This window comes from Phyllobates terribilis, unplaced genomic scaffold (assembly GCF_046119375.1).
Source record: "Phyllobates terribilis strain yellow unplaced genomic scaffold, ASM4611937v1 Scaffold_8__6_contigs__length_399053987, whole genome shotgun sequence".
Taxonomy (NCBI): domain Eukaryota; kingdom Metazoa; phylum Chordata; class Amphibia; order Anura; family Dendrobatidae; genus Phyllobates; species Phyllobates terribilis.
Genome location: NW_027362768.1, coordinates 347,606,623 through 347,627,496, shown reverse-complemented (window position 1 = coordinate 347,627,496; position 20,874 = coordinate 347,606,623). Strand labels below are relative to the sequence as shown.

Genomic DNA, 20,874 nt, shown 5'->3' with positions numbered 1-20,874 from the left:
GAAGCTCACAGAGACCGCCATAAGCAACAGTTTAAAAGAATGCCACAGACTAATCAACCAAACTTTTTGGGTTGGTTTCTCTTTTATAGTCTGCAGGCATTAAATGAAAGAAGTCAGTGTTCCAGCAGAGGGAGACAACGTTTCAGAAAAGGCATTGTAGCAAACCAAAAAAGAAATTTTAAGCGCAGCAGAGTAACCAGCTCACATACCTGTTAGCTCAGGTGAGTTTAAAAGGCTGCTGTTGATAACAAGGGCATTTGCTAAATAGATGGTGTGTGTGCAACAATATACTGAAAGGTCAATTATATTGTGCAGCTTTTCTCACCACCTGTAGTTATTTAGGTGAAAGCTCCAAAATGCTTGCCTAATATGTCTGTTTATCCAAAAGGAAGTACAGAGGGAGAGCTAGATAGATAGCATTGCATTACATTACATGGCAATGCAATGCACAGTTGCTGAAGTTGAACCAAAATGAGCTTGTCATCTGGCTTCTGCAACTTTTAACATGAAAAATCCAATGAGGAGAAGAAAAGCAAAGCCAAAGAGTCCATCCCAAAATCCGACAAACAAGCCAAATGAACAAAAAGCATTGAATTCAATTCTTTCTGATTTTAGAAACTGCATTAAAGAAGGGGTGCACCGGTCCTGGAGATACTGCAATACCAGGTCAATGCGTGGAGTGGACAGAGCAAGCTCTTTTTCCATCTCCCTGTTCTAAAAATCCATTTAATATATGGTCCCCAGATAGGGGACGTATCAGATATTAAACTGATATGAACAGATACTACACTTGATCTTAGCCAAAAGGCCGAGAAGCGATAACCAGAATTGGTTTCCGACTACGGTGCCACCCAAGGATTCTGAAAAGTCCATTTGTGGAGATGGCCACCTGGACTCCCGTTAAGAAGACATGCTGTCAACCTCTAGATCCCTCACATGCCTGCACTTTTCGGCTTGCTGCTGCTGCAATCCACGCGTTTTAGATCTGCATAACTCCACCTCTTTTAGCACAGTACCCTCAACCCCCGGCTGTTCCCACCCGCCTCAACACCGTTGGAAGGGAGGAGAACCAATTAAGGCGGGGGGGGGGGGTGGAACGAGCAGCTGTCCACCCTTAGCAGGAGGGTTGCTGATTAATTACCTCTCCTGCTGCTGCTGCTGCTGCTGGCTGTCCAGCAGCAGACTGAAGGTGGCTGCTGCTGTGCGCAGGTATATAAAGGCTCAGAGCCTATTATGACACGCGCAGCCAGCGTTCCATTGCCACATTCCGTCTACTGCAGGCGGGATACCTGGATGGCTGAATGTCACTGAGAAGCTCACAGAGACCGCCATAAGCAGCAGTTTAAAAGAATGCCACAGACTAATCAACCAAACTTTTTGGGTTGGTTTCTCTTTTATAGTCTGCAGGCATTAAATGAAAGAAGTCAGTGTTCCAGCAGAGGGAGACAACGTTTCAGAAAAGGCATTGTAGCAAACCAAAAAAGAAATTTTAAGCGCAGCAGAGTAACCAGCTCACATACCTGTTAGCTCAGGTGAGTTTAAAAGGCTGCTGTTGATAACAAGGGCATTTGCTAAATAGATGGTGTGTGTGCAACAATATACTGAAAGGTCAATTATATTGTGCAGCTTATCTCACCACCTGTAGTTATTTAGGTGAAAGCTCCAAAATGCTTGCCTAATATGTCTGTTTATCCAAAAGGAAGTATAGAGGGAGAGCTAGATAGATAGCATTGCATTACATTACATGGCAATGCAATGCACAGTTGCTGAAGTTGAACCAAAATGAGCTTGTCATCTGGCTTCTGCAACTTTTAACATGAAAAATCCAATGAGGAGAAGAAAAGCAAAGCCAAAGAGTCCATCCCAAAATCCGACAAACAAGCCAAATGAACAAAAAGCATTGAATTCAATTCTTTCTGATTTTAGAAACTGCATTAAAGAAGGGGTGCACCGGTCCTGGAGATACTGCAATACCAGGTCAATGCGTGGAGTGGACAGAGCAAGCTCTTTTTCCATCTCCCTGTTCTAAAAATCCATTTAATATATGGTCCCCAGATAGGGGACGTATCAGATATTAAACTGATAAGAACAGATACTACACTTGATCTTAGCCAAAAGGCCGAGAAGCGATAACCAGAATTGGTTTCCGACTACGGTGCCACCCAAGGATTCTGAAAAGTCCATTTGTGGAGATGGCCACCTGGACTCCCGTTAAGAAGACATGCTGTCAACCTCTAGATCCCTCACATGCCTGCACTTTTCGGCTTGCTGCTGCTGCAATCCACGTGTTTTAGATCTGCATAACTCCACCTCTTTTAGCACAGTACCCTCAACCCCCGGCTGTTCCCACCCGCCTCAACACCGTTGGAAGGGAGGAGAACCAATTAAGGCGGGGGGGGGGGTGGAACGAGCAGCTGTCTACCCTTAGCAGGAGGGTTGCTGATTAATTACCTCTCCTGCTGCTGCTGCTGCTGCTGGCTGTCCAGCAGCAGACTGAAGGTGGCTGCTGCTGTGCGCAGGTATATAAAGGCTCAGAGCCTATTATGACACGCGCAGCCAGCGTTCCATTGCCACATTCCGTCTACTGCAGGCGGGATACCTGGATGGCTGAATGTCACTGAGAAGCTCACAGAGACCGCCATAAGCAACAGTTTAAAAGAATGCCACAGACTAATCAACCAAACTTTTTGGGTTGGTTTCTCTTTTATAGTCTGCAGGCATTAAATGAAAGAAGTCAGTGTTCCAGCAGAGGGAGACAACGTTTCAGAAAAGGCATTGTAGCAAACCAAAAAAGAAATTTTAAGCGCAGCAGAGTAACCAGCTCACATACCTGTTAGCTCAGGTGAGTTTAAAAGGCTGCTGTTGATAACAAGGGCATTTGCTAAATAGATGGTGTGTGTGCAACAATATACTGAAAGGTCAATTATATTGTGCAGCTTATCTCACCACCTGTAGTTATTTAGGTGAAAGCTCCAAAATGCTTGCCTAATATGTCTGTTTATCCAAAAGGAAGTATAGAGGGAGAGCTAGATAGATAGCATTGCATTACATTACATGGCAATGCAATGCACAGTTGCTGAAGTTGAACCAAAATGAGCTTGTCATCTGGCTTCTGCAACTTTTAACATGAAAAATCCAATGAGGAGAAGAAAAGCAAAGCCAAAGAGTCCATCCCAAAATCCGACAAACAAGCCAAATGAACAAAAAGCATTGAATTCAATTCTTTCTGATTTTAGAAACTGCATTAAAGAAGGGGTGCACCGGTCCTGGAGATACTGCAATACCAGGTCAATGCGTGGAGTGGACAGAGCAAGCTCTTTTTCCATCTCCCTGTTCTAAAAATCCATTTAATATATGGTCCCCAGATAGGGGACGTATCAGATATTAAACTGATAAGAACAGATTTTTTTTTTTTTTTTTTTTTTTTTTTCCATAACACTCAGATTACAAGTACCATCTCGATTCCATACTTCTGAAAACGGTGATGGACCAAATCCATCATCGTGTCATTTTAAAACAAAAAAACATTATTTAATGCATATACAAAAAAAACAAAACAACAACCAGTATTTCCTCTCAGACACATAATATATAGAGGAAGGAAACAAAACACATTACTGCATTCCTCCCTTCAACGCATAATATGTTAGATACTCCAACAGTCCTTTCTCTTGCGAGAAAGATTCAAAGTTTGTATTCACATAATCTATCCATGTCCTTCCCACCTTATAGGTTTCAAAAAACCTCTCTTTATTTGCCTTCACACTTGCGATTACCTTTGGAAAAAAAGCTTCAAAACACACACCACTTCCCTTCATTTCCGCAATTCCTTTTTTAACTTTGTCCATTTCTTTATCAGCTTCCTCCTCTTCTGTTTGCCTCTGAACCTCTACCGTCTTCTTTTTTTCTTTCTTTTCCGCCTTTGCACTTTCCATCTTCTCCTTATTACTCTTTCTCTTTGGGCATTCCTTAAACCTATGCCCAATTTCCATACACAGGTTACACTTATTCCTTTCTACTGGACATGATTTAGAAACATGTCCTTCCGCTTTACACTTCCAACACTTTTCTGCAGTACAGTCTTCACGTTTATGACCATATACCTCACAAATTGAACAAAAGGAATCCATCCCATTAAAGAATAAATTCCCACTTACTTTACCAAGCTTAAACCTTTGAGGCGGGTAGGAAAAACTCCTATCCTTGTTAATGTTAAATTCCACAAAAAATTTCCACTTTCCCGTCCATACTCCGAATTCATTCATTACTTTACCTTTTGATACTACAGACTTGGCAAAACCACTCAAAAACGTGACAATGTCCTCTTCTGGAACCAGTGGTGAAAACATCTTCACTGTCACCATCTTTTCACTACTAAATACGTGACGTTGAAACCGAATTCCAACAAACTTCTCATGTCTCAATTCATCAAAAGAATCCATATAGTTCTCCAAAATCTTCCTAGACTCAAAAAACACGTCATAGACACCCTTTTGGGGATAATCCATAACTGCCACGATGTCTTCTTTTTTCACCTTTGCGACACCCAAGATGATCTCCTTCATAATAAACCGAAAGTCCTTAACCTTCTGACAGTCTCTCCGGACAAAAATCCGGAAAGCGGTCTCCACACGTGCATGTTCCGGAACCTCCAACTTCGGCCACAACTCCGCCTCTGTTGCCATGATTCTCCAACAGAATGAGCGTAATCTCCACTCCAACACACAGAAGGAGCGAGTATGATCGCTTCCCGTTGTCTGGGGACTAAGCCGACACGCCTATAGCAGCAAGGGGGTGAAGTCCCCACAATTAAGTAAGGACGATCCCCCAAGGCCGACGAGCCAGGTACCCCAGACACCTCCAACCAAAACCAAGGCAGCAATCGCTAAATCACTGCACTTGATCTTAGCCAAAAGGCCGAGAAGCGATAACCAGAATTGGTTTCCGACTACGGTGCCACCCAAGGATTCTGAAAAGTCCATTTGTGGAGATGGCCACCTGGACTCCCGTTAAGAAGACATGCTGTCAACCTCTAGATCCCTCACATGCCTGCACTTTTCGGCTTGCTGCTGCTGCAATCCACGCGTTTTAGATCTGCATAACTCCACCTCTTTTAGCACAGTACCCTCAACCCCCGGCTGTTCCCACCCGCCTCAACACCGTTGGAAGGGAGGAGAACCAATTAAGGCGGGGGGGGGGGTGGAACGAGCAGCTGTCTACCCTTAGCAGGAGGGTTGCTGATTAATTACCTCTCCTGCTGCTGCTGCTGCTGCTGGCTGTCCAGCAGCAGACTGAAGGTGGCTGCTGCTGTGCGCAGGTATATAAAGGCTCAGAGCCTATTATGACACGCGCAGCCAGCGTTCCATTGCCACATTCCGTCTACTGCAGGCGGGATACCTGGATGGCTGAATGTCACTGAGAAGCTCACAGAGACCGCCATAAGCAACAGTTTAAAAGAATGCCACAGACTAATCAACCAAACTTTTTGGGTTGGTTTCTCTTTTATAGTCTGCAGGCATTAAATGAAAGAAGTCAGTGTTCCAGCAGAGGGAGACAACGTTTCAGAAAAGGCATTGTAGCAAACCAAAAAAGAAATTTTAAGCGCAGCAGAGTAACCAGCTCACATACCTGTTAGCTCAGGTGAGTTTAAAAGGCTGCTGTTGATAACAAGGGCATTTGCTAAATAGATGGTGTGTGTGCAACAATATACTGAAAGGTCAATTATATTGTGCAGCTTATCTCACCACCTGTAGTTATTTAGGTGAAAGCTCCAAAATGCTTGCCTAATATGTCTGTTTATCCAAAAGGAAGTATAGAGGGAGAGCTAGATAGATAGCATTGCATTACATTACATGGCAATGCAATGCACAGTTGCTGAAGTTGAACCAAAATGAGCTTGTCATCTGGCTTCTGCAACTTTTAACATGAAAAATCCAATGAGGAGAAGAAAAGCAAAGCCAAAGAGTCCATCCCAAAATCCGACAAACAAGCCAAATGAACAAAAAGCATTGAATTCAATTCTTTCTGATTTTAGAAACTGCATTAAAGAAGGGGTGCACCGGTCCTGGAGATACTGCAATACCAGGTCAATGCGTGGAGTGGACAGAGCAAGCTCTTTTTCCATCTCCCTGTTCTAAAAATCCATTTAATATATGGTCCCCAGATAGGGGACGTATCAGATATTAAACTGATAAGAACAGATACTACACTTGATCTTAGCCAAAAGGCCGAGAAGCGATAACCAGAATTGGTTTCCGACTACGGTGCCACCCAAGGATTCTGAAAAGTCCATTTGTGGAGATGGCCACCTGGACTCCCGTTAAGAAGACATGCTGTCAACCTCTAGATCCCTCACATGCCTGCACTTTTCGGCTTGCTGCTGCTGCAATCCACGCGTTTTAGATCTGCATAACTCCACCTCTTTTAGCACAGTACCCTCAACCCCCGGCTGTTCCCACCCGCCTCAACACCGTTGGAAGGGAGGAGAACCAATTAAGGCGGGGGGGGGGGGGGTGGAACGAGCAGCTGTCTACCCTTAGCAGGAGGGTTGCTGATTAATTACCTCTCCTGCTGCTGCTGCTGCTGCTGGCTGTCCAGCAGCAGACTGAAGGTGGCTGCTGCTGTGCGCAGGTATATAAAGGCTCAGAGCCTATTATGACACGCGCAGCTAGCGTTCCATTGCCACATTCCGTCTACTGCAGGCAGGATACCTGGATGGCTGAATGTCACTGAGAAGCTCACAGAGACCGCCATAAGCAACAGTTTAAAAGAATGCCACAGACTAATCAACCAAACTTTTTGGGTTGGTTTCTCTTTTATAGTCTGCAGGCATTAAATGAAAGAAGTCAGTGTTCCAGCAGAGGGAGACAACGTTTCAGAAAAGGCATTGTAGCAAACCAAAAAAGAAATTTTAAGCGCAGCAGAGTAACCAGCTCACATACCTGTTAGCTCAGGTGAGTTTAAAAGGCTGCTGTTGATAACAAGGGCATTTGCTAAATAGATGGTGTGTGTGCAACAATATACTGAAAGGTCAATTATATTGTGCAGCTTATCTCACCACCTGTAGTTATTTAGGTGAAAGCTCCAAAATGCTTGCCTAATATGTCTGTTTATCCAAAAGGAAGTATAGAGGGAGAGCTAGATAGATAGCATTGCATTACATTACATGGCAATGCAATGCACAGTTGCTGAAGTTGAACCAAAATGAGCTTGTCATCTGGCTTCTGCAACTTTTAACATGAAAAATCCAATGAGGAGAAGAAAAGCAAAGCCAAAGAGTCCATCCCAAAATCCGACAAACAAGCCAAATGAACAAAAAGCATTGAATTCAATTCTTTCTGATTTTAGAAACTGCATTAAAGAAGGGGTGCACCGGTCCTGGAGATACTGCAATACCAGGTCAATGCGTGGAGTGGACAGAGCAAGCTCTTTTTCCATCTCCCTGTTCTAAAAATCAATTTAATATATGGTCCCCAGATAGGGGACGTATCAGATATTAAACTGATAAGAACAGATACTACACTTGATCTTAGCCAAAAGGCCGAGAAGCGATAACCAGAATTGGTTTCCGACTACGGTGCCACCCAAGGATTCTGAAAAGTCCATTTGTGGAGATGGCCACCTGGACTCCCGTTAAGAAGACATGCTGTCAACCTCTAGATCCCTCACATGCCTGCACTTTTCGGCTTGCTGCTGCTGCAATCCACGCGTTTTAGATCTGCATAACTCCACCTCTTTTAGCACAGTACCCTCAACCCCCGGCTGTTCCCACCCGCCTCAACACCGTTGGAAGGGAGGAGAACCAATTAAGGCGGGGGGGGGGGGTGGAACGAGCAGCTGTCTACCCTTAGCAGGAGGGTTGCTGATTAATTACCTCTCCTGCTGCTGCTGCTGGCTGTCCAGCAGCAGACTGAAGGTGGCTGCTGCTGTGCGCAGGTATATAAAGGCTCAGAGCCTATTATGACATGCGCAGCCAGCGTTCCATTGCCACATTCCGTCTACTGCAGGCGGGATACCTGGATGGCTGAATGTCACTGAGAAGCTCACAGAGACCGCCATAAGCAACAGTTTAAAAGAATGCCACAGACTAATCAACCAAACTTTTTGGGTTGGTTTCTCTTTTATAGTCTGCAGGCATTAAATGAAAGAAGTCAGTGTTCCAGCAGAGGGAGACAACGTTTCAGAAAAGGCATTGTAGCAAACCAAAAAAGAAATTTTAAGCGCAGCAGAGTAACCAGCTCACATACCTGTTAGCTCAGGTGAGTTTAAAAGGCTGCTGTTGATAACAAGGGCATTTGCTAAATAGATGGTGTGTGTGCAACAATATACTGAAAGGTCAATTATATTGTGCAGCTTATCTCACCACCTGTAGTTATTTAGGTGAAAGCTCCAAAATGCTTGCCTAATATGTCTGTTTATCCAAAAGGAAGTATAGAGGGAGAGCTAGATAGATAGCATTGCATTACATTACATGGCAATGCAATGCACAGTTGCTGAAGTTGAACCAAAATGAGCTTGTCATCTGGCTTCTGCAACTTTTAACATGAAAAATCCAATGAGGAGAAGAAAAGCAAAGCCAAAGAGTCCATCCCAAAATCCGACAAACAAGCCAAATGAACAAAAAGCATTGAATTCAATTCTTTCTAATTTTAGAAACTGCATTAAAGAAGGGGTGCACCGGTCCTGGAGATACTGCAATACCAGGTCAATGCGTGGAGTGGACAGAGCAAGCTCTTTTTCCATCTCCCTGTTCTAAAAATCCATTTAATATATGGTCCCCAGATAGGGGACGTATCAGATATTAAACTGATAAGAACAGATACTACACTTGATCTTAGCCAAAAGGCCGAGAAGCGATAACCAGAATTGGTTTCCGACTACGGTGCCACCCAAGGATTCTGAAAAGTCCATTTGTGGAGATGGCCACCTGGACTCCCGTTAAGAAGACATGCTGTCAACCTCTAGATCCCTCACATGCCTGCACTTTTCGGCTTGCTGCTGCTGCAATCCACGCGTTTTAGATCTGCATAACTCCACCTCTTTTAGCACAGTACCCTCAACCCCCGGCTGTTCCCACCCGCCTCAACACCGTTGGAAGGGAGGAGAACCAATTAAGGCGGGGGGGGGGGGGTGGAACGAGCAGCTGTCTACCCTTAGCAGGAGGGTTGCTGATTAATTACCTCTCCTGCTGCTGCTGCTGCTGCTGGCTGTCCAGCAGCAGACTGAAGGTGGCTGCTGCTGTGCGCAGGTATATAAAGGCTCAGAGCCTATTATGACACGCGCAGCCAGCGTTCCATTGCCACATTCCGTCTACTGCAGGCGGGATACCTGGATGGCTGAATGTCACTGAGAAGCTCACAGAGACCGCCATAAGCAACAGTTTAAAAGAATGCCACAGACTAATCAACCAAACTTTTTGGGTTGGTTTCTCTTTTATAGTCTGCAGGCATTAAATGAAAGAAGTCAGTGTTCCAGCAGAGGGAGACAACGTTTCAGAAAAGGCATTGTAGCAAACCAAAAAAGAAATTTTAAGCGCAGCAGAGTAACCATTTCACATACCTGTTAGCTCAGGTGAGTTTAAAAGGCTGCTGTTGATAACAAGGGCATTTGCTAAATAGATGGTGTGTGTGCAACAATATACTGAAAGGTCAATTATATTGTGCAGCTTATCTCACCACCTGTAGTTATTTAGGTGAAAGCTCCAAAATGCTTGCCTAATATGTCTGTTTATCCAAAAGGAAGTATAGAGGGAGAGCTAGATAGATAGCATTGCATTACATTACATGGCAATGCAATGCACAGTTGCTGAAGTTGAACCAAAATGAGCTTGTCATCTGGCTTCTGCAACTTTTAACATGAAAAATCCAATGAGGAGAAGAAAAGCAAAGCCAAAGAGTCCATCCCAAAATCCGACAAACAAGCCAAATGAACAAAAAGCATTGAATTCAATTCTTTCTGATTTTAGAAACTGCATTAAAGAAGGGGTGCACCGGTCCTGGAGATACTGCAATACCAGGTCAATGCGTGGAGTGGACAGAGCAAGCTCTTTTTCCATCTCCCTGTTCTAAAAATCCATTTAATATATGGTCCCCAGATAGGGGACGTATCAGATATTAAACTGATAAGAACAGATACTACACTTGATCTTAGCCAAAAGGCCGAGAAGCGATAACCAGAATTGGTTTCCGACTACGGTGCCACCCAAGGATTCTGAAAAGTCCATTTGTGGAGATGGCCACCTGGACTCCCGTTAAGAAGACATGCTGTCAACCTCTACATCCCTCACATGCCTGCACTTTTCGGCTTGCTGCTGCTGCAATCCACGCGTTTTAGATCTGCATAACTCCACCTCTTTTAGCACAGTACCCTCAACCCCCGGCTGTTCCCACCCGCCTCAACACCGTTGGAAGGGAGGAGAACCAATTAAGGCGGGGGGGGGGGGGGTGGAACGAGCAGCTGTCTACCCTTAGCAGGAGGGTTGCTGATTAATTACCTCTCTTGCTGCTGCTGCTGCTGTTGGCTGCCCAGCAGCAGACTGAAGGTGGCTGCTGCTGTGCGCAGGTATATAAAGGCTCAGAGCCTATTATGACACGCGCAGCCAGCGTTCCATTGCCACATTCCGTCTACTGCAGGCGGGATACCTGGATGGCTGAATGTCACTGAGAAGCTCACAGAGACCGCCATAAGCAACAGTTTAAAAGAATGCCACAGACTAATCAACCAAACTTTTTGGGTTGGTTTCTCTTTTATAGTCTGCAGGCATTAAATGAAAGAAGTCAGTGTTCCAGCAGAGGGAGACAACGTTTCAGAAAAGGCATTGTAGCAAACCAAAAAAGAAATTTTAAGCGCAGCAGAGTAACCAGCTCACATACCTGTTAGCTCAGGTGAGTTTAAAAGGCTGCTGTTGATAACAAGGGCATTTGCTAAATAGATGGTGTGTGTGCAACAATATACTGAAAGGTCAATTATATTGTGCAGCTTATCTCACCACCTGTAGTTATTTAGGTGAAAGCTCCAAAATGCTTGCCTAATATGTCTGTTTATCCAAAAGGAAGTATAGAGGGAGAGCTAGATAGATAGCATTGCATTACATTACATGGCAATGCAATGCACAGTTGCTGAAGTTGAACCAAAATGAGCTTGTCATCTGGCTTCTGCAACTTTTAACATGAAAAATCCAATGAGGAGAAGAAAAGCAAAGCCAAAGAGTCCATCCCAAAATCCGACAAACAAGCCAAATGAACAAAAAGCATTGAATTCAATTCTTTCTGATTTTAGAAACTGCATTAAAGAAGGGGTGCACCGGTCCTGGAGATACTGCAATACCAGGTCAATGCGTGGAGTGGACAGAGCAAGCTCTTTTTCCATCTCCCTGTTCTAAAAATCCATTTAATATATGGTCCCCAGATAGGGGACGTATCAGATATTAAACTGATAAGAACAGATACTACACTTGATCTTAGCCAAAAGGCCGAGAAGCGATAACCAGAATTGGTTTCCGACTACGGTGCCACCCAAGGATTCTGAAAAGTCCATTTGTGGAGATGGCCACCTGGACTCCCGTTAAGAAGACATGCTGTCAACCTCTACATCCCTCACATGCCTGCACTTTTCGGCTTGCTGCTGCTGCAATCCACGCGTTTTAGATCTGCATAACTCCACCTCTTTTAGCACAGTACCCTCAACCCCCGGCTGTTCCCACCCGCCTCAACACCGTTGGAAGGGAGGAGAACCAATTAAGGCGGGGGGGGGGGGTGGAACGAGCAGCTGTCTACCCTTAGCAGGAGGGTTGCTGATTAATTACCTCTCTTGCTGCTGCTGCTGCTGTTGGCTGCCCAGCAGCAGACTGAAGGTGGCTGCTGCTGTGCGCAGGTATATAAAGGCTCAGAGCCTATTATGACACGCGCAGCCAGCGTTCCATTGCCACATTCCGTCTACTGCAGGCGGGATACCTGGATGGCTGAATGTCACTGAGAAGCTCACAGAGACCGCCATAAGCAACAGTTTAAAAGAATGCCACAGACTAATCAACCAAACTTTTTGGGTTGGTTTCTCTTTTATAGTCTGCAGGCATTAAATGAAAGAAGTCAGTGTTCCAGCAGAGGGAGACAACGTTTCAGAAAAGGCATTGTAGCAAACCAAAAAAGAAATTTTAAGCGCAGCAGAGTAACCAGCTCACATACCTGTTAGCTCAGGTGAGTTTAAAAGGCTGCTGTTGATAACAAGGGCATTTGCTAAATAGATGGTGTGTGTGCAACAATATACTGAAAGGTCAATTATATTGTGCAGCTTATCTCACCACCTGTAGTTATTTAGGTGAAAGCTCCAAAATGCTTGCCTAATATGTCTGTTTATCCAAAAGGAAGTATAGAGGGAGAGCTAGATAGATAGCATTGCATTACATTACATGGCAATGCAATGCACAGTTGCTGAAGTTGAACCAAAATGAGCTTGTCATCTGGCTTCTGCAACTTTTAACATGAAAAATCCAATGAGGAGAAGAAAAGCAAAGCCAAAGAGTCCATCCCAAAATCCGACAAACAAGCCAAATGAACAAAAAGCATTGAATTCAATTCTTTCTGATTTTAGAAACTGCATTAAAGAAGGGGTGCACCGGTCCTGGAGATACTGCAATACCAGGTCAATGCGTGGAGTGGACAGAGCAAGCTCTTTTTCCATCTCCCTGTTCTAAAAATCCATTTAATATATGGTCCCCAGATAGGGGACGTATCAGATATTAAACTGATAAGAACAGATACTACACTTGATCTTAGCCAAAAGGCCGAGAAGCGATAACCAGAATTGGTTTCCGACTACGGTGCCACCCAAGGATTCTGAAAAGTCCATTTGTGGAGATGGCCACCTGGACTCCCGTTAAGAAGACATGCTGTCAACCTCTAGATCCCTCACATGCCTGCACTTTTCGGCTTGCTGCTGCTGCAATCCACGCGTTTTAGATCTGCATAACTCCACCTCTTTTAGCACAGTACCCTCAACCCCCGGCTGTTCCCACCCGCCTCAACACCGTTGGAAGGGAGGAGAACCAATTAAGGCGGGGGGGGGGGTGGAACGAGCAGCTGTCTACCCTTAGCAGGAGGGTTGCTGATTAATTACCTCTCTTGCTGCTGCTGCTGCTGCTGGCTGCCCAGCAGCAGACTGAAGGTGGCTGCTGCTGTGCGCAGGTATATAAAGGCTCAGAGCCTATTATGACACGCGCAGCCAGCGTTCCATTGCCACATTCCGTCTACTGCAGGCGGGATACCTGGATGGCTGAATGTCACTGAGAAGCTCACAGAGACCGCCATAAGCAACAGTTTAAAAGAATGCCACAGACTAATCAACCAAACTTTTTGGGTTGGTTTCTCTTTTATAGTCTGCAGGCATTAAATGAAAGAAGTCAGTGTTCCAGCAGAGGGAGACAACGTTTCAGAAAAGGCATTGTAGCAAACCAAAAAAGAAATTTTAAGCGCAGCAGAGTAACCAGCTCACATACCTGTTAGCTCAGGTGAGTTTAAAAGGCTGCTGTTGATAACAAGGGCATTTGCTAAATAGATGGTGTGTGTGCAACAATATACTGAAAGGTCAATTATATTGTGCAGCTTATCTCACCACCTGTAGTTATTTAGGTGAAAGCTCCAAAATGCTTGCCTAATATGTCTGTTTATCCAAAAGGAAGTATAGAGGGAGAGCTAGATAGATAGCATTGCATTACATTACATGGCAATGCAATGCACAGTTGCTGAAGTTGAACCAAAATGAGCTTGTCATCTGGCTTCTGCAACTTTTAACATGAAAAATCCAATGAGGAGAAGAAAAGCAAAGCCAAAGAGTCCATCCCAAAATCCGACAAACAAGCCAAATGAACAAAAAGCATTGAATTCAATTCTTTCTGATTTTAGAAACTGCATTAAAGAAGGGGTGCACCGGTCCTGGAGATACTGCAATACCAGGTCAATGCGTGGAGTGGACAGAGCAAGCTCTTTTTCCATCTCCCTGTTCTAAAAATCCATTTAATATATGGTCCCCAGATAGGGGACGTATCAGATATTAAACTGATAAGAACAGATACTACACTTGATCTTAGCCAAAAGGCCGAGAAGCGATAACCAGAATTGGTTTCCGACTACGGTGCCACCCAAGGATTCTGAAAAGTCCATTTGTGGAGATGGCCACCTGGACTCCCGTTAAGAAGACATGCTGTCAACCTCTAGATCCCTCACATGCCTGCACTTTTCGGCTTGCTGCTGCTGCAATCCACGCGTTTTAGATCTGCATAACTCCACCTCTTTTAGCACAGTACCCTCAACCCCCGGCTGTTCCCACCCGCCTCAACACCGTTGGAAGGGAGGAGAACCAATTAAGGCGGGGGGGGGGGGGTGGAACGAGCAGCTGTCTACCCTTAGCAGGAGGGTTGCTGATTAATTACCTCTCCTGCTGCTGCTGCTGCTGCTGGCTGTCCAGCAGCAGACTGAAGGTGGCTGCTGCTGTGCGCAGGTATATAAAGGCTCAGAGCCTATTATGACACGCGCAGCCAGCGTTCCATTGCCACATTCCGTCTACTGCAGGCGGGATACCTGGATGGCTGAATGTCACTGAGAAGCTCACAGAGACCGCCATAAGCAACAGTTTAAAAGAATGCCACAGACTAATCAACCAAACTTTTTGGGTTGGTTTCTCTTTTATAGTCTGCAGGCATTAAATGAAAGAAGTCAGTGTTCCAGCAGAGGGAGACAACGTTTCAGAAAAGGCATTGTAGCAAACCAAAAAAGAAATTTTAAGCGCAGCAGAGTAACCAGCTCACATACCTGTTAGCTCAGATGAGTTTAAAAGGCTGCTGTTGATAACAAGGGCATTTGCTAAATAGATGGTGTGTGTGCAACAATATACTGAAAGGTCAATTATATTGTGCAGCTTATCTCACCACCTGTAGTTATTTAGGTGAAAGCTCCAAAATGCTTGCCTAATATGTCTGTTTATCCAAAAGGAAGTATAGAGGGAGAGCTAGATAGATAGCATTGCATTACATTACATGGCAATGCAATGCACAGTTGCTGAAGTTGAACCAAAATGAGCTTGTCATCTGGCTTCTGCAACTTTTAACATGAAAAATCCAATGAGGAGAAGAAAAGCAAAGCCAAAGAGTCCATCCCAAAATCCGACAAACAAGCCAAATGAACAAAAAGCATTGAATTCAATTCTTTCTGATTTTAGAAACTGCATTAAAGAAGGGGTGCACCGGTCCTGGAGATACTGCAATACCAGGTCAATGCGTGGAGTGGACAGAGCAAGCTCTTTTTCCATCTCCCTGTTCTAAAAATCCATTTAATATATGGTCCCCAGATAGGGGACGTATCAGATATTAAACTGATAAGAACAGATACTACACTTGATCTTAGCCAAAAGGCCGAGAAGCGATAACCAGAATTGGTTTCCGACTACGGTGCCACCCAAGGATTCTGAAAAGTCCATTTGTGGAGATGGCCACCTGGACTCCCGTTAAGAAGACATGCTGTCAACCTCTAGATCCCTCACATGCCTGCACTTTTCGGCTTGCTGTTGCTGCAATCCACGCGTTTTAGATCTGCATAACTCCACCTCTTTTAGCACAGTACCCTCAACCCCCGGCTGTTCCCACCCGCCTCAACACCGTTGGAAGGGAGGAGAACCAATTAAGGCGGGGGGGGGGGTGGAACGAGCAGCTGTCTACCCTTAGCAGGAGGGTTGCTGATTAATTACCTCTCTTGCTGCTGCTGCTGCTGCTGGCTGCCCAGCAGCAGACTGAAGGTGGCTGCTGCTGTGCGCAGGTATATAAAGGCTCAGAGCCTATTATGACACGCGCAGCCAGCGTTCCATTGCCACATTCCGTCTACTGCAGGCGGGATACCTGGATGGCTGAATGTCACTGAGAAGCTCACAGAGACCGCCATAAGCAACAGTTTAAAAGAATGCCACAGACTAATCAACCAAACTTTTTGGGTTGGTTTCTCTTTTATAGTCTGCAGGCATTAAATGAAAGAAGTCAGTGTTCCAGCAGAGGGAGACAACGTTTCAGAAAAGGCATTGTAGCAAACCAAAAAAGAAATTTTAAGCGCAGCAGAGTAACCAGCTCACATACCTGTTAGCTCAGGTGAGTTTAAAAGGCTGCTGTTGTTAACAAGGGCATTTGCTAAATAGATGGTGTGTGTGCAACAATATACTGAAAGGTCAATTATATTGTGCAGCTTATCTCACCACCTGTAGTTATTTAGGTGAAAGCTCCAAAATGCTTGCCTAATATGTCTGTTTATCCAAAAGGAAGTATAGAGGGAGAGCTAGATAGATAGCATTGCATTACATTACATGGCAATGCAATGCACAGTTGCTGAAGTTGAACCAAAATGAGCTTGTCATCTGGCTTCTGCAACTTTTAACATGAAAAATCCAATGAGGAGAAGAAAAGCAAAGCCAAAGAGTCCATCCCAAAATCCGACAAACAAGCCAAATGAACAAAAAGCATTGAATTCAATTCTTTCTGATTTTAGAAACTGCATTAAAGAAGGGGTGCACCGGTCCTGGAGATACTGCAATACCAGGTCAATGCGTGGAGTGGACAGAGCAAGCTCTTTTTCCATCTCCCTGTTCTAAAAATCCATTTAATATATGGTCCCCAGATAGGGGACGTATCAGATATTAAACTGATAAGAACAGATACTACACTTGATCTTAGCCAAAAGGCCGAGAAGCGATAACCAGAATTGGTTTCCGACTACGGTGCCACCCAAGGATTCTGAAAAGTCCATTTGTGGAGATGGCCACCTGGACTCCCGTTAAGAAGACATGCTGTCAACCTCTAGATCCCTCACATGCCTGCACTTTTCGGCTTGCTGCTGCTGCAATCCACGCGTTTTAGATCTGCATAACTCCACCTCTTTTAGCACAGTACCCTCAACCCCCGGCTGTTCCCACCCGCCTCAACACCGTTGGAAGGGAGGAGAACCAATTAAGGCGGGGGGGGGGTGGAACGAGCAGCTGTCTACCCTTAGCAGGAGGGTTGCTGATTAATTACCTCTCCTGCTGCTGCTGCTGCTGCTGGCTGTCCAGCAGCAGACTGAAGGTGGCTGCTGCTGTGCGCAGGTATATAAAGGCTCAGAGCCTATTATGACACGCGCAGCCAGCGTTCCATTGCCACATTCCGTCTACTGCAGGCGGGATACCTGGATGGCTGAATGTCACTGAGAAGCTCACAGAGACCGCCATAAGCAACAGTTTAAAAGAATGCCACAGACTAATCAACCAAACTTTTTGGGTTGGTTTCTCTTTTATAGTCTGCAGGCATTAAATGAAAGAAGTCAGTGTTCCAGCAGAGGGAGACAACGTTTCAGAAAAGGCATTGTAGCAAACCAAAAAAGAAATTTTAAGCGCAGCAGAGTAACCAGCTCACATACCTGTTAGCTCAGGTGAGTTTAAAAGGCTGCTGTTGATAACAAGGGCATTTGCTAAATAGATGGTGTGTGTGCAACAATATACTGAAAGGTCAATTATATTGTGCAGCTTATCTCACCACCTGTAGTTATTTAGGTGAAAGCTCCAAAATGCTTGCCTAATATGTCTGTTTATCCAAAAGGAAGTATAGAGGGAGAGCTAGATAGATAGCATTGCATTACATTACATGGCAATGCAATGCACAGTTGCTGAAGTTGAACCAAAATGAGCTTGTCATCTGGCTTCTGCAACTTTTAACATGAAAAATCCAATGAGGAGAAGAAAAGCAAAGCCAAAGAGTCCATCCCAAAATCCGACAAACAAGCCAAATGAACAAAAAGCATTGAATTCAATTCTTTCTGATTTTAGAAACTGCATTAAAGAAGTGGTGCACCGGTCCTGGAGATACTGCAATACCAGGTCAATGCGTGGAGTGGACAGAGCAAGCTCTTTTTCCATCTCCCTGTTCTAAAAATCCATTTAATATATGGTCCCCAGATAGGGGACGTATCAGATATTAAACTGATAAGAACAGATACTACACTTGATCTTAGCCAAAAGGCCGAGAAGCGATAACCAGAATTGGTTTCCGACTACGGTGCCACCCAAGGATTCTGAAAAGTCCATTTGTGGAGATGGCCACCTGGACTCCCGTTAAGAAGACATGCTGTCAACCTCTAGATCCCTCACATGCCTGCACTTTTCGGCTTGCTGCTGCTGCAATCCACGCGTTTTAGATCTGCATAACTCCACCTCTTTTAGCACAGTACCCTCAACCCCCGGCTGTTCCCATCCGCCTCAACACCGTTGGAAGGGAGGAGAATAAATTAAGGCGGGGGGGGGGGGGTGGAACGAGCAGCTGTCTACCCTTAGCAGGAGGGTTGCTGATTAATTACCTCTCCTGCTGCTGCTGCTGCTGCTGGCTGTCCAGCAGCAGACTGAAGGTGGCTGCTGCTGTGCGCAGGTATATAAAGGCTCAGAGCCTATTATGACACGCGCAGCCAGCGTTCCATTGCCACATTCCGTCTACTGCAGGCGGGATACCTGGATGGCTGAATGTCACTGAGAAGCTCACAGAGACCGCCATAAGCAACAGTTTAAAAGAATGCCACAGACTAATCAACCAAACTTTTTGGGTTGGTTTCTCTTTTATAGTCTGCAGGCATTAAATGAAAGAAGTCAGTGTTCCAGCAGAGGGAGACAACGTTTCAGAAAAGGCATTGTAGCAAACCAAAAAAGAAATTTTAAGCGCAGCAGAGTAACCAGCTCACATACCTGTTAGCTCAGGTGAGTTTAAAAGGCTGCTGTTGATAACAAGGGCATTTGCTAAATAGATGGTGTGTGTGCAACAATATACTGAAAGGTCAATTATATTGTGCAGCTTATCTCACCACCTGTAGTTATTTAGGTGAAAGCTCCAAAATGCTTGCCTAATATGTCTGTTTATCCAAAAGGAAGTATAGAGGGAGAGCTAGATAGATAGCATTGCATTACATTACATGGCAATGCAATGCACAGTTGCTGAAGTTGAACCAAAATGAGCTTGTCATCTGGCTTCTGCAACTTTTAACATGAAAAATCCAATGAGGAGAAGAAAAGCAAAGCCAAAGAGTCCATCCCAAAATCCGACAAACAAGCCAAATGAACAAAAAGCATTGAATTCAATTCTTTCTGATTTTAGAAACTGCATTAAAGAAGGGGTGCACCGGTCCTGGAGATACTGCAATACCAGGTCAATGCGTGGAGTGGACAGAGCAAGCTCTTTTTCCATCTCCCTGTTCTAAAAATCCATTTAATATATGGTCCCCAGATAGGGGACGTATCAGATATTAAACTGATAAGAACAGATACTACACTTGATCTTAGCCAAAAGGCCGAGAAGCGATAACCAGAATTGGTTTCCGACTACGGTGCCACCCAAGGATTCTGAAAAGTCCATTTGTGGAGATGGCCACCTGGACTCCCGTTAAGAAGACATGCTGTCAACCTCTAGATCCCTCACATGCCTGCACTTTTCGGCTTGCTGCTGCTGCAATCCACGCGTTTTAGATCTGCATAACTCCACCTCTTTTAGCACAGTACCCTCAACCCCCGGCTGTTCCCATCCGCCTCAACACCGTTGGAAGGGAGGAGAACCAATTAAGGCGGGGGGGGGGGGGTGGAACGAGCAGCTGTCTACCCTTAGCAGGAGGGTTGCTGATTAATTACCTCTCCTGCTGCTGCTGCTGCTGCTGGCTGTCCAGCAGCAGACTGAAGGTGGCTGCTGCTGTGCGCAGGTATATAAAGGCTCAGAGCCTATTATGACACGCGCAGCCAGCGTTCCATTGCCACATTCCGTCTACTGCAGGCGGGATACCTGGATGGCTGAATGTCACTGAGAAGCTCACAGAGACCGCCATAAGCAACAGTTTAAAAGAATGCCACAGACTAATCAACCAAACTTTTTGGGTTGGTTTCTCTTTTATAGTCTGCAGGCATTAAATGAAAGAAGTCAGTGTTCCAGCAGAGGGAGACAACGTTTCAGAAAAGGCATTGTAGCAAACCAAAAAAGAAATTTTAAGCGCAGCAGAGTAACCAGCTCACATACCTGTTAGCTCAGGTGAGTTTAAAAGGCTGCTGTTGATAACAAGGGCATTTGCTAAATAGATGGTGTGTGTGCAACAATATACTGAAAGGTCAATTATATTGTGCAGCTTATCTCACCACCTGTAGTTATTTAGGTGAAAGCTCCAAAATGCTTGCCTAATATGTCTGTTTATCCAAAAGGAAGTATAGAGGGAGAGCTAGATAGATAGCATTGCATTACATTACATGGCAATGCAATGCACAGTTGCTGAAGTTGAACCAAAATGAGCTTGTCATCTGGCTTCTGCAACTTTTAACATGAAAAATCCAATGAGGAGAAGAAAAGCAAAGCCAAAGAGTCCATCCCAAAATCCGACAAACAAGCCAAATGAACAAAAAGCATTGAATTCAATTCTTTCTGATTTTAGAAACTGCATTAAAGAAGGGGTGCACCGGTCCTGGAGATACTGCAATACCAGGTCAATGCGTGGAGTGGACAGAGCAAGCTCTTTTTCCATCTCCCTGTTCTAAAAATCCATTTAATATATGGTCCCCAGATAGGGGACGTATCAGATATTAAACTGATAAGAACAGATACTACACTTGATCTTAGCCAAAAGGCCGAGAAGCGATAACCAGAATTGGTTTCCGACTACGGTGCCACCCAAGGATTCTGAAAAGTCCATTTGTGGAGATGGCCACCTGGACTCCCGTTAAGAAGACATGCTGTCAACCTCTAGATCCCTCACATGCCTGCACTTTTCGGCTTGCTGCTGCTGCAATCCACGCGTTTTAGATCTGCATAACTCCACCTCTTTTAGCACAGTACCCTCAACCCCCGGCTGTTCC

The 20,874-nt window shown here is 44.9% G+C and overlaps 15 non-coding genes across 15 annotated transcripts; all 15 read right to left on the bottom strand.

The window, feature by feature from the left end:
• Window positions 1–629: 629 nt before the first annotated feature.
• Window positions 630–820, bottom strand: LOC141159873 (U2 spliceosomal RNA). Its single transcript, XR_012249867.1, has one exon. It is a non-coding gene; the product is annotated as a U2 spliceosomal RNA (small nuclear RNA).
• A 1,120-nt stretch (window positions 821–1,940) lies between these two features.
• On the bottom strand, window positions 1,941–2,131 carry LOC141158636 (U2 spliceosomal RNA). Its single transcript, XR_012248664.1, has one exon. It is a non-coding gene; the product is annotated as a U2 spliceosomal RNA (small nuclear RNA).
• Window positions 2,132–3,250: 1,119 nt separating this feature from the next.
• On the bottom strand, window positions 3,251–3,445 carry LOC141160235 (U2 spliceosomal RNA). The gene has a single exon (XR_012250187.1). It is a non-coding gene; the product is annotated as a U2 spliceosomal RNA (small nuclear RNA).
• A 2,603-nt stretch (window positions 3,446–6,048) lies between these two features.
• Window positions 6,049–6,239, bottom strand: LOC141158634 (U2 spliceosomal RNA). Its single transcript, XR_012248662.1, has one exon. It is a non-coding gene; the product is annotated as a U2 spliceosomal RNA (small nuclear RNA).
• Window positions 6,240–7,361: 1,122 nt separating this feature from the next.
• Window positions 7,362–7,552, bottom strand: LOC141158524 (U2 spliceosomal RNA). The gene has a single exon (XR_012248552.1). It is a non-coding gene; the product is annotated as a U2 spliceosomal RNA (small nuclear RNA).
• Window positions 7,553–8,666: 1,114 nt separating this feature from the next.
• Window positions 8,667–8,857, bottom strand: LOC141158633 (U2 spliceosomal RNA). The gene has a single exon (XR_012248661.1). It is a non-coding gene; the product is annotated as a U2 spliceosomal RNA (small nuclear RNA).
• Window positions 8,858–9,978: 1,121 nt separating this feature from the next.
• Window positions 9,979–10,169, bottom strand: LOC141158632 (U2 spliceosomal RNA). Its single transcript, XR_012248660.1, has one exon. It is a non-coding gene; the product is annotated as a U2 spliceosomal RNA (small nuclear RNA).
• A 1,122-nt stretch (window positions 10,170–11,291) lies between these two features.
• Window positions 11,292–11,482, bottom strand: LOC141158631 (U2 spliceosomal RNA). Its single transcript, XR_012248659.1, has one exon. It is a non-coding gene; the product is annotated as a U2 spliceosomal RNA (small nuclear RNA).
• Window positions 11,483–12,602: 1,120 nt separating this feature from the next.
• LOC141158630 (U2 spliceosomal RNA) lies at window positions 12,603–12,793 on the bottom strand. The gene has a single exon (XR_012248658.1). It is a non-coding gene; the product is annotated as a U2 spliceosomal RNA (small nuclear RNA).
• Window positions 12,794–13,912: 1,119 nt separating this feature from the next.
• Window positions 13,913–14,103, bottom strand: LOC141158628 (U2 spliceosomal RNA). Its single transcript, XR_012248656.1, has one exon. It is a non-coding gene; the product is annotated as a U2 spliceosomal RNA (small nuclear RNA).
• A 1,121-nt stretch (window positions 14,104–15,224) lies between these two features.
• LOC141158627 (U2 spliceosomal RNA) lies at window positions 15,225–15,415 on the bottom strand. The gene has a single exon (XR_012248655.1). It is a non-coding gene; the product is annotated as a U2 spliceosomal RNA (small nuclear RNA).
• A 1,119-nt stretch (window positions 15,416–16,534) lies between these two features.
• On the bottom strand, window positions 16,535–16,725 carry LOC141158626 (U2 spliceosomal RNA). Its single transcript, XR_012248654.1, has one exon. It is a non-coding gene; the product is annotated as a U2 spliceosomal RNA (small nuclear RNA).
• Window positions 16,726–17,843: 1,118 nt separating this feature from the next.
• On the bottom strand, window positions 17,844–18,034 carry LOC141159494 (U2 spliceosomal RNA). Its single transcript, XR_012249500.1, has one exon. It is a non-coding gene; the product is annotated as a U2 spliceosomal RNA (small nuclear RNA).
• Window positions 18,035–19,155: 1,121 nt separating this feature from the next.
• Window positions 19,156–19,346, bottom strand: LOC141158625 (U2 spliceosomal RNA). Its single transcript, XR_012248653.1, has one exon. It is a non-coding gene; the product is annotated as a U2 spliceosomal RNA (small nuclear RNA).
• A 1,121-nt stretch (window positions 19,347–20,467) lies between these two features.
• On the bottom strand, window positions 20,468–20,658 carry LOC141158624 (U2 spliceosomal RNA). Its single transcript, XR_012248652.1, has one exon. It is a non-coding gene; the product is annotated as a U2 spliceosomal RNA (small nuclear RNA).
• Window positions 20,659–20,874: the final 216 nt, after the last annotated feature.